The sequence below is a fragment of the Diabrotica virgifera genome, chromosome 3 (assembly GCF_917563875.1).
Source record: "Diabrotica virgifera virgifera chromosome 3, PGI_DIABVI_V3a".
Lineage (NCBI taxonomy): Eukaryota > Metazoa > Arthropoda > Insecta > Coleoptera > Chrysomelidae > Diabrotica > Diabrotica virgifera.
Genome location: NC_065445.1, coordinates 185,299,238 through 185,311,368, shown reverse-complemented (window position 1 = coordinate 185,311,368; position 12,131 = coordinate 185,299,238). Strand labels below are relative to the sequence as shown.

The 12,131-nt window shown below is 31.6% G+C and overlaps 1 protein-coding gene across 2 annotated transcripts in view; it reads left to right on the top strand.

Annotated features, from left to right (window-relative positions):
- The first annotated feature begins 271 nt into the window (after positions 1 to 271).
- Positions 272 to 12,131, top strand: part of LOC114328095 (proton-coupled amino acid transporter-like protein pathetic) — a 148,735-nt gene continuing 136,875 nt past the window's right edge. Inside the window, exon 1 of one of the 2 annotated variants that reach the window (XM_050645741.1) lies at positions 272 to 590. The gene's annotated coding sequence lies outside the window, so the exon portion shown is untranslated. The remainder of the gene's footprint in view (positions 591 to 12,131) is intronic. The other variant, XM_028276859.2, reaches the window with a different exon arrangement.

Here is a 12,131-nt window from a genome sequence, read left to right as displayed (position 1 = left end):
GAATTATATGAAAATTAAAATAGGAATAATTGTATTTATAATTTTATTAATATTATTAATTTTCTAATAAATTTTAAAATCAGAATAATACATAAATATATATCATTCATAATTCATACGATAGGTATATCGTTTGTAAACAACTATTGATTGAATATACAACTATTTTATCTCTCTTGCGAGCGCTAGACGTAAAAACCATCATTACACGCGATTGACAAATCCGTAATTGCAGAAAAATAATTATTTAAGAAAGTGTCTGATCCGAACCTTTATCAGTCTAATCGACTCCTTTGGTAGTGCAGTGAGCCAGTATAAGTACCCGCGTTGCAGCTTCATTTTTGGTAGGTGGGAACACGGCGCCCAATTCAGATCTGGCGGTCTTGCGAATTATTATCGTTAGCCCGCGAAATTACTATATTACTACTACACTACTTCTACTCAATCAGTTTCATTGTTTATACTTACCGTGGACGATTGTTTATAAACCGACGCGGAAACAAAAAGAAAGTGTAAAAAGTTGTTTTATCGGAAGTGTGATTAGTTAGAAGTGGAAATTAGAAATTTTTGGACATTTTTTTTGCTATAAGGTAAGATGTTTTTAAATATACACACGTGCTAAACTATAAATGATTATTGTTTTATAGTCTAGTCAAATAGAACAAATATTTGGGTCATTTTTGCACACAATTGACATTTTTCACTGCTGCGGTAATTTATGTTTTTATGAAGGTTTTTAAAAATGTTTTCTACAATGCTGAAGACAAAAGCTTAAGATTTAAATGACAGTATACTTAAATGAACGTAAATTACATTTGACCCCTAATTTATTTAAATAATTATAATTGAATCTTTGCATTATAAATAAGCACAATTAAATAATATGTATTTTATTTTGCAGGAGAAGTTGCGTTATGTTGCCATTATAAAGCAAAAAAATTGATTGAAGAATAGTTTATGAGATAATTAATTTGTTTATTAACTTACTATTTTTGTGCAAAATTGTAAATTGCAAAAACGCGTTTGTTGCTGATAGAGTATAGGTACACTTTTATAAGATCTCATTTTTTTCGTTTATATATTTTCGGTAAATTCAGTGAGAAATCAGAATTATAGTAAAAACCCCTCCAAAATTGCGTTTAAAAATTGTTTTTATGTGTTTATAACTTCTTTTTTAATAATATCGCAGGGATAAAAAATTTTGAAATGATGTTTCGATATTCGTATTTCTGACAACTTTCCACACATTAAGTATACATATACCTAGTAAAAATTGTGGAATAGTTTGAAAAATGAGGATTTTTGTAGCCAACTTAAATGAAAATTTTTTGCCTGAAAAGTAGTTGATTAAGTAGTTTGCAATTTCTCTCTTAAAAATGGACCAAATTCATTTTTTTTTTATTTGGAGCATCATATAGAAATAATAACATTTGTAAGACATTATTTGCAATAAAAACTTATTATTTTCTTATAAATATTTTTTTGTCGAAAATTCGGCTTTTCAAATATTGTGATAAATAAAATTAATTGGTACAAAATAAAAGTAGTACTGAATTAACACTAAAAATATGTTAAAGAAACATAAAAACTTTGTTAAAAAACATAATAATATAATATATTTTTTTAATTTTATAAGCTTTATTTTTGGAACAAAAATGTGTATAAAAAATTAATAAATATGTACATATTGCAAATAGGGTCATGTAGATAATAATATTTGCATAGGTATGTGACCCTAAATTAAAAAAAAAACATTGTTTTGAAAAATTGAAATTTGGCCTTTATAAACGGAGATATTTCAAATTACTTCCTCTACTCCACCAGACAAAAACTTGTTCATTGGTCGCCACGAAAATACTAATTTTTTAAAAAAATTTTCCGACTTTTACTATATCTATGAATGGAATTTTTAAGTAGTAGGGTTGACAGATGTGCCTACTTACGCACGTTTAAGGGTTAATATTAATAAATAAACAAATTATGAATTTTTAAAATTAAAAAAGCTGTCAGGGCAAGAAATGCTTCCTTTTTATATGTGAAAAGTCAAGAACATGTTATTAAAAAAACCAGTTACAAATAGATTACAACAATTTTCAAACTACAAGTTAGAAGGGACTTTAATTGAAATTTTGATCTCTCACTGCACTTATCGAAAATATACATAAAAAATGAAACCATATAAAAGTGTATATTTAAAAACTGCGTCTTTGCAATTGAATAAAATGGTTAAATTTAATAAACAGATTAAATATCATAAACTGTTAAATATTTTGTTCAACAATTTTTTTTGTTTATTCTGGTAACTAAACGCAAGTTCTCCAAAATAAAAAATATTTCATGGTGTTTATTTATAAACAATACCTATAATTTTTGCGAATTTTCAAGCTTTTTATAACTATTTAAATAAATTAAGGATCAAATTTATACTAATAGTAATTATATATTCGGTTACATATTAACCGAAATTTGTGTTTCTTCCATGTACCTCTGTTACAGTTGAGTCCGCGAATCTTTACCCCAGGGGCGGCCCGTCGGGGTAGGCAAGGTAGACGCCGCCTACCCTCTTCAAATGTAGTACAATAATATAAATTATTAATATAAATTACTTATTTCAAAATTGTAATTTATAAATTTTGACACAATATCTACAATAAAATAGCAAAAATTATCCAAATTATTTTTAAAAATATCCAAAAAATTTTCTCGGTAGTTATAATTATTGTACGCTCCTTGTAGTATCAGTAGTACTGTATAGATTCTATATTCTCCTTGGTCAGGCACTCGGGAACGTAGCCTGAAATAGAACGACGCCAACACCGAATTGACGTGCGATCTCTCTCTGTTTACGCGAGCAGACCTGCTGCAGGTCTGCTCGTAGCGACCGTATTCTACGATTTTGAACGGGCAGATAGGCACAGAGTCTTATAGCCCGACCTACAAAATTTTATCAGTTGCTTCTCTTGTCTCTTGTGAAACTGTTTTAAAATAATTGTTTTTTGATTTTGGCTGTTATTAGTAGGTTAAGTATTGAATAAAACTAGGTAGGACAATTTAAATTTGTTTATGAAAACTGAATAATGTGTTATTAGATTATATAGATAATTAAAAATTTAAAGCGAGGTTAATTGTTAACTTATCAATTTATTCGAATAGTAAATTATTATTTGATACATAAAAGTAATATTTGACGTTGTTGAAACGTAGGTGTGTTAGTTTTATTGGTGGAAAAACTTTAGTCATCGAATATGAATATTTTAAACGATGTAATATGCAGTTTGATCGAGACGCCTTTTTCAAGGCGCAAAAATCAAGAAAGATTAGTAATTATTTCAATGGGCCGGCCTTTACAAAATTTAACAATTTTATCCACAGATAAGACAAAAGACAATCAACCATTTTCGAGATCGTTTAAAACAATATGGTATGAAAATCATAAATGGCTAAGCAGAAGTTATTTTAAAAATTCACTTTTCTGTTGGCCTTGTCTGTTGCTCTCAAATTTGAAGCAAAATGTTTGGGTGAGTCAGGGATATTCAGATTTGAAAAATTTATCAGCTAGTGTAAAAAAACATGAATCTTCGAAAGAACATTTAAACAATTGCTTAGATTTAAAACGGTTAGAAAAAAATAAACAAACTACTGACAGTGCTTTCGCTGGACATATTTCTATATCTAATAAGATATATATTGAAGAAGTTGAAAAAGATTGAAGAAGTTAAAGAAATTGATGTTACAATTCTTTTAGCAAAACAAGAACTTACATTTCGCGGTCGTGATGAAAGCCATAATTCTTCAAACATGGGTAATTTTAAAGAAATTTTTAATTTAGTAGTTAAACGCGATCAGGAAATCCAGGATCATGTTAAAAAATAGAAGGGGTGTTCACGGGTTTGTCAAAAACAATACAAAATAATTTAATAGATTGTCTTGCCGATTACGTAAAAAATGAAATTTCAACAGAAATTAATGAAAGTCAATTTTTTTCTATACTAGCTGACGATACTACTGATATAACCGAAAAATCACAGTGTACTTTAACAATCCGTTTTGTTAACAAAGTTGGTCAGGTAACAGAAAGATTTTTAGGGTTTTTTGATGTTAGCGATAACAGATCTGCAGACGCTCTATATAGTTTAATTTCAAACGTACTTGAGCCATATGATTACAAAAATAAATTAATTGCTCAATTTTACGATGGTGCAAGTGTAATGGCTGGCTCTTTAAACGGATTACAATCAAAAATTAAAGTAGATGCTCCAAAAGCAATTTTTACACATTGTTGCGCTCATAGATTACATTTAGTATTGCAAGACGGCTCAAAATGTATTACAAACTGTAGGATATTTTTTGTCGCCTACCCGAAGTATATGTGTAGCCTACCCGCATACTGAGGTCACGAGCCGCCACTGCTTACCCGTGCGTCATCATTTAAAGCATACGAAATAAATCGATAATAAGTCGGAAATTCAAATTTACCAAACTCAACAGCAAGTCACTTACTGTCACTTGCTGATGCGTTTAGTAAATTTCAATTTCCGACTTATCATCTACTTATTTCGTAAGCTTTAAATGATGACGCACGGGTAAAGTTCTTGTTTTTCAAGATCTTTCAGGCCTACCTCTGTTTCTCCTATGGAACTTCATTCTGTTATGTTTTATCCATGTGTTGTCAGTGGCTCTTCTTGAATATTCATAACGCTTCAATATTTGCCATTTTATTTATTATTCTTGAATTTTATAGAAATGTTCTTTCTCATTTTCGTCATTCCCTACTCTATTGTTCCTGTTACTCGACATATATAATATTCGAACTCATTACATTTTTGTTGGAACTATTTTATTACTGTTACCTATTTTTCTATTCTGCAACATGTTCTCCAATATTTTATTTTCTCTTTTTGTTTTCGTTCTCATGCGTCTATCCCTATAAATGGAAAAATTTTTTTTATCTAATTATTCTAGTCATTTGTTTAATGTAATCTTCTATTGAAGTTTTTTTCCTCATTATGAAACCCAGGTACTTGTATTTAACTTTGCCTTTTATTTTTATAATATGTTGTGGTTCAAACGTCAATCCTTTATCTCGTCTTCACTTGTTGTGAGGTATTCGGATTTCTGGAAGTAATACTTGGATCCTAATTTTTTTTGCATTGTTTTGTAGCGTCCTCTATAATGTACCTTATATAAATGTGTACCTTGTTTTTTCCAAGTAAATTTTAAATAGTACTGGAGATACATATATTAGTACTTACTAAATACATTTTTTAATACTGATAACAAAGATTGTCTGAATGTGTACATTCTAGGTCTTTAACACCGACCTATTTGCTTAAATAAGTTTTAATTTTTCATAAACTTGGTCGTAAAATATTTATCTAAAGTATTTTAGTTTTCTACTTTTCAATCATCACATTAACACATTAATAGAACATTTTGACTTTCAGATAATTACATTATCCAAATAATGGAACAAAGATGATATTTTAATTGATTTAACTATCGTATTTTATCTTTCCTGTCCTAAACATCTTAATACACACAAAAAAACAAAAATTGATTAGAAATAATTTGTTTCTTTGAAATGATAAAATCATAAATTTAGGTTAAAGATATTGAATATCGTTTATGGGGCCAAAACGGTCTATGCCAAAAATTGTGAGTTGGTTGTCTACTTGAATCGGAAAAACAACAATTTTTTCGAGGTTGTTTCCCGCCAGGCATTTACAAATCATAAGTAATAATTCTGCCTAGTCATTATCATTGGATCTACAACCCATGGTGGGTCATGGCCTGTTCTATAATTGGCTTCCATTCCTTTCTATCCGTCGTCTTTGTTTTCCAATTTCGTACTCCTCGTAAGTCGTCTTCCACCTGGTCATTAAATTATAGTGCTCTGGGCCTGCCTCTTTTCCGCTCCACCCTCATTCTATCAGGACAGCTTATGTTTCATTTGGGTTCTGAGATGATCCATCATCCCCATACGTACCTTTCGGTTACAATAAAAATAAGAAAGTTGTAATATCTGGGAACGATATGAAATACTAAGACTGATGATACTTACAGGGAAAGACAAGAGAAGGAAGGAGTACAGAAAGAAGTCTTGGTTGAAAATTTTAAGAGACTGTTTTAAATTCAGTTTAATAGAACCCTTTAGTCAGAACAGAGGTAGATATAGTAAAGACAGTGATGATGATATTCAACCTCTTGGTATTAGGATATGGCACTTAAAGAAGAAGAGAAAAGTTAAAATTTTGGGATTATTCCCAATAAAAATAATAAATTGTATTAACTCTTAAAAAATACTCGAATATAAACGGAATTAAATCTTAAAATATCTCCATTTTTATATCTTCTTCTACAGCCCAAATTGAGCCTTGGCCTCCTTTATTTTTTACCTCCACCTCCACCCTTGTTTGTCTTTGGCTGCTCTTCTCCATTCTCCATCCACGGACTCATAAAAGGGCCTGTGCGTCGCTGTTTACTGTGTCTTCCCAGCGCTTTCCATGTCCGACCCATTGCAATTTTTGTATTCTAATGAAGTCTGACAGGGGTGTTTCCTTATAAAGTTGATAAACCTCGTTGCTGGATCCACTTCTGAAGATTCCGTTTTCAATCACAGGTCCTAGTATCCTCCTCAATACTTTCCTGTTGAATGTGTTGAGTTTGTTTTTGCTTCATTGCCATAGCATGCTATTGCTATTTTTATATCTTAATCAAGTTTATAAACGATTCTAAGATAAAAATTTAAACATAATCCACCACCATCATTTCTCTCCACCCACACACACTCCATTTTTATACTCTTTATACAGAGAATTCTGAATTTTATAGTAAAATTGCATTTTAAAAAGTTAGTTATTTCGTTCTTTAAACTTATAAAGTTAAAATTGTCACCACTTTAGTTGATTTGTATATCTACAGCAATTTGCAAGTCACTTAATTATGTATGAGACTCCAGGGGTTCAGTTTTATGGAAACATTGTAAACCAAATCCTTTATAACACATGTTTTATTATAATCTTAGAATACATATTCGTATGCATATTATCATCGAATTACGTAGATCGGACTAGACAAAAGATTAACAATACTATTTTTAGTCTTTGTGCAATTAGCACTCAACATTGTCAAATATTCTAATATTTGTCGTAAAATAAACTACATATTAATTATTTTTTGATAAAGTTAGTACTTTTAATTGTCTTTACATTGTATAGAAACACAAAATTTCTGTTATTTTGGATTAGTTAAAAAGATCTCAGCTGTTTTGAATAAAAATATCGGTGCATTTGATTCCAAAAATTATGGACCAAACATTAAAATAATATTTGTACTGATCATATCAGTCAATCACAATCTACGTATGACCTGAATTGATAAAGATCCTATAGTCTAAGATACGATATAAGGCCGATCGGGACCGAGCTGTTTAATGGATAAAAATTATTGGATAATATGCAATTTGGTACGTTAACAATTGCAAAGAAAAGGGCGCCCGATCCAATTTTGTTCTGACTATAATTAATTAATAATAATAAAAAACTACTTTTTTTATAAATAAAAAAAATCGACCCGTAGGTACAGGTCTTTTGTAATTTTTCACTTAAGTTGATCGTTTTCGAGTTATAGACAATTTAAAACTGAAAAATAAACAAAATATGACGATTTTTAAAATAATACTTCATAGAACTTCATTTTTAAAATAACGAAGTACTTACCGAAATTCAACTTCCAACATTATTCTATAATTTTTTTGAAGTGAAAACTTCTTTAGGGACGTTATGCGATTTTTGGATAGGGGAAAAAGCATTGAATTCGCGACCGTCATCGCGACCTGCATCTTTAGGGACGTTGTGCGATTTTTGGATAGGGGAAAATGCATTGAATTGGCGACCGTCACTGCGACCGTCATCGCGACCGTCATCGCGACCGTCATTGCGACCGTCATCGCTTATGCTATATATTATGTGTACGTATATATAAATTGTGTACAGGCATTTAAATTTAAAATAAATGTAAGACCTATTTTGAGATGTGAAAAAAGGATTGATTTCGCGACCATCATCGCGACCGTCATCGTGTCTGCGAAATAAATTTTGTACATATTATATAGATATTTATATTATGTATATATATATATATATATATATATATATATATATATATATATATAAATTGTATAGAAGTACTTAAATTTAAAATAAATGTAAAACCTATTTTAGGATGGGGAAAAATGATTTATTTCGCGACCGTCATCTCTTCGGCGAAATAAATTTTGTACGTATCTATATTATGAGTATATATACATAAATTGTATAAAAGTATTTAAATTTAAAATAAATGTAAAATCTATTTTGAGATGCGGAAAAAAGATTGATTTCACGACCGTCATCGCGGCCGCCATCGCTTCGACGAAATAAATTTTGTACTTGTATTATTATAATTTACTTATAATAATACTAATATTATTGAAATAAAAACTTCTTTAGGGACGTTGTGCACTTTTTAGATGGGGAAAAGTATTGAATTAGCGACCGTCATCGCCTTGGCGAAATAAATTTTTGAAGTGAAAACTTTTTTAGGGACGTTGTGCATTTTTTAGATGGGGAAAAAGTGTTGAATTAGCGACCGCCATTGCTTCTGCAAAAAGATACATAATGCCGTGAAATCTACTAAAACTTACCCTGGAACTGATATCGGTTCGGGGATCATAATCCAGTAGTATCTGTGTTAGAAGCTAGACCAAAGAAAATGAGAAAAACCATCATCCCAACGTTAGACTTAAGTCAGCTTAAAAGTGAACACCGACGACAAACAGTGCGCGAAGAAATCAACACCGGCCTCAGTGTAGCAGAAAACCAAATCCGCAGAACAGACAACATAGATGAAAAACTGAAGTATACAAACTCTATAATAAGAACTACGGGAAAGAAACACCTAACCAAATCTCCAAAGAAACATAAGGTGTGGATGACACCAGACATACTAGAACTAATGGATGAAAGACGCAAATTGAAGAATAATTCAGAAAAATACAGAGAGGTTGATAAGAACATAAAGCAAATAATAAAGAAGGCCAAAGAATCATGGATTACAGAACAATGTGTAGAAATGGAAGACTATGAAAGAAAGTATGACACATTCAATATACATAAAAAAGTAAAAGAACTTACAGGAACCCAAAGAAGACATCAAATAAGTTTGCTTAAGGACAAAGACGGAAATATTATTGTAGATTTAACAGAAAAAATTAATAGATGGAGTGAATACATAAGAGAATTGTTTGAGGACAACAGAAATAACATTGACAAGGTAAATGGTGAAACGGGACCTGAAATCCTAAAATGTGAAGTAGAAATGGCACTTAGAAATTCCAAAACTGGAAAGGCAAATGGACCCGATGAGGTTCCTACTGAATTACTAAAGCTCTTGAATGATGAATCAATAGGTATAATATTGCACTTATTTAACACAGTATACAATACTGGTATTATACCTCAAGAGTGGCTGCTGTCTACATTCGTTACACTGCCAAAGAAATCCAATGCAAAAGAATGTTCAGAACATCGAACAATATCTTTAATGAGCCATCTACTAAAGATATTTCTAAAAATCATCCACAACCGAGTTTATCAAAAGTTGGAGTCAGATATTAGTAATACACAGATGGGGTTCAGAAAAGGACTAGGTACTCGAGAAGCTCTCTTCGGTTTGAATGTTCTTACATAAAGATGCCTAGACGTTAATCAAGAAGTACATGCATGTTTTATCGATTTTGAAAAAGCGTTTGACAGAGTACGCCACGATAGGCTAAGAGACATTCTTGAAAGAAAAGACATAGATAATAACGATCTGCGAATAATTTTCAACTTATATTGGAATCAGAAAGCTAACATCAAAATAGAAAACGAGATATCAAAAGCAATAGAAATACGTAGAGGAGTAAGACAGGGATGCATTTTGTCACCACTGATATTAATTGTATATAGTGAAAGCATCTGTCAGGAAGCCCTTTTGCAAGCAAATGAAGGAATCGTAATCAATGGAGAGGTTGTAAATAATATTCGATACGCAGACGACACTGTACTAGTTGCAAGAACAGTAGAAGAATTACAACGATTACTTACAAACATAAATATTGCTTGCAACAATTATGGCATAAACATTAATATCAAAAAAACCAAGTATATGGTCTTCAGTAAAATCATGACACAACCAGCACATATTAGTATAAACGGCATTCAAATTGAAAAAGTATCAAGTTATAAATACTTGGGAACTTTAATAAACGAAACTGGAGACCAAAACAATGAAATAAAAAGACGTATCGAAATTGCCAGGGCCACCTTCATAAAGATGAGAAAATTCTTCTGCAACAGAGATATAAGCATCCCTCTACGATTAAGAATGCTAAGTGGCTACGTATTTAACACGCTATTATACGGTGTAGAGGCCTGGACTCTCAAACAGAACAACATAAAAAATATTGAAAGTTTCGAGATGTGGTGCTACCGTCGAATGCTGAAGATAAGTTGGGTTGAAAGAATCACAAATCTTGAAGTAATACGGAGGATAGGAAGAGACCCAGAAATTTTATTAACGATAAAACGAAGAAAACTCGAGTATTTGGGTCACCTGATGAGAGGTCATAAATACGCATTACTTCAAAATATAATGCAAGGAAAAATAGAAGGAAAACGAAATCCAGGCCGTAGAAGAATGTCGTGGATGCGGAATTTGAGAGAGTGGTTTGGCTGCACCACTAATGAACTTTTTAGGTCAGCTGTAAACAAAGTCAGGGTAGCCTTGATGATTTCCAATCTCCGATAGGAGTGGCACAAGAAGAAGAAGAAGAATTGCTTCTGCGAAATAAATTTTTGAAGTGAAAACTTCTTTAGCGACGTTGTGCACTTTTTAGATAGGCAAAAATATTGAACTAGCGACCGTCATCGCGACCGTAATTGCTTCGACGAAATAATGTTGTGAATTGAAAACTTCTTTAGGGACGTTTTGGTCTTTTTAGTTGGGGAAAAATTATTGAATTAGCGACCGTCATCGCGACCGTCATTGCTTCGACGAAATACATTTTTGAAGTGAAGACTTCTTTAACGACGTTGTGAACTTTTTAGATGGGGAAAAAGTATTGAATTAGCGACCGTCATCACTTCAGCGAAATAAATTTTTTAAGTGAAAAGTTCTTCAGGGACGTTGTGCAGTTTTTAGATGGGGAAAAAGTGTTGAATTAGCGACCGTCATCGCTTTGGCGAAATATATTTTTGAAGTGAAAACTTCTTTAGGGACGTTTTGCACTTTTTCAATGGGAAAAAAGTACTAAATTAGCGACCGTCATTGCTTCGACGAAATAAATTTTTGAAGTGAAATCTTGTTTAAGGACGTTGTGCCCTTATTCGATGGAGAAAATATTGAATTATCGACCGTCATTGCTTCGACGAAATAAATGTTTGAAGCGAAACCTTTTAAGAGACGTTATACATTTTTAGATGGAGAAAAAATGTTGGATTAGCGACCGTCATCGGTTCGGCGAAATAAATTTTTCAAATGAAAACTTCCTTAGGGACGTTGTGCACTTTTTGGATGGGAAAGAGGTATTGAATTAGCGACCGTTGTTGCTTCGACGAAATAAATTTTTGAAGCGAAAACTTCTTTAGGTACGCTGTGCCCTTTTTAGATGGAGAAAAAGTATTGAATTATCGACCGTTATCGTGACCGTCATTGCTTCGATGAAATACATTTTTGAAGCGAAAACTTTTTAGGGACGTTATACACTTTTTAGATGGGGAATAAGTGTTGTATTAGCGACCGTCATCGCTTCAGCGAAATAAATTTTTCAAATGAAATCTTCTTAGGGACGTTGTGCACTTTTTAGATGGGAAAAAGTATTAAATTGGTGACCGTCATTGTTTGACGAAATAAATTTTTAAAGTGAAAGCTTCTGTAGGGACGTTGTGCACTTTTTAAATAGGAAAAAATATTGAGTTTGCGACCGTTATCACTTTGCCGAAATTAATTTCGTACGTACATAATAAATATTATGTGTATGTATACATAAATAGCATAGAACGTACGCAACGCCTAAATAATATAGGTATAGCACTTCTTTTTGGATGTGG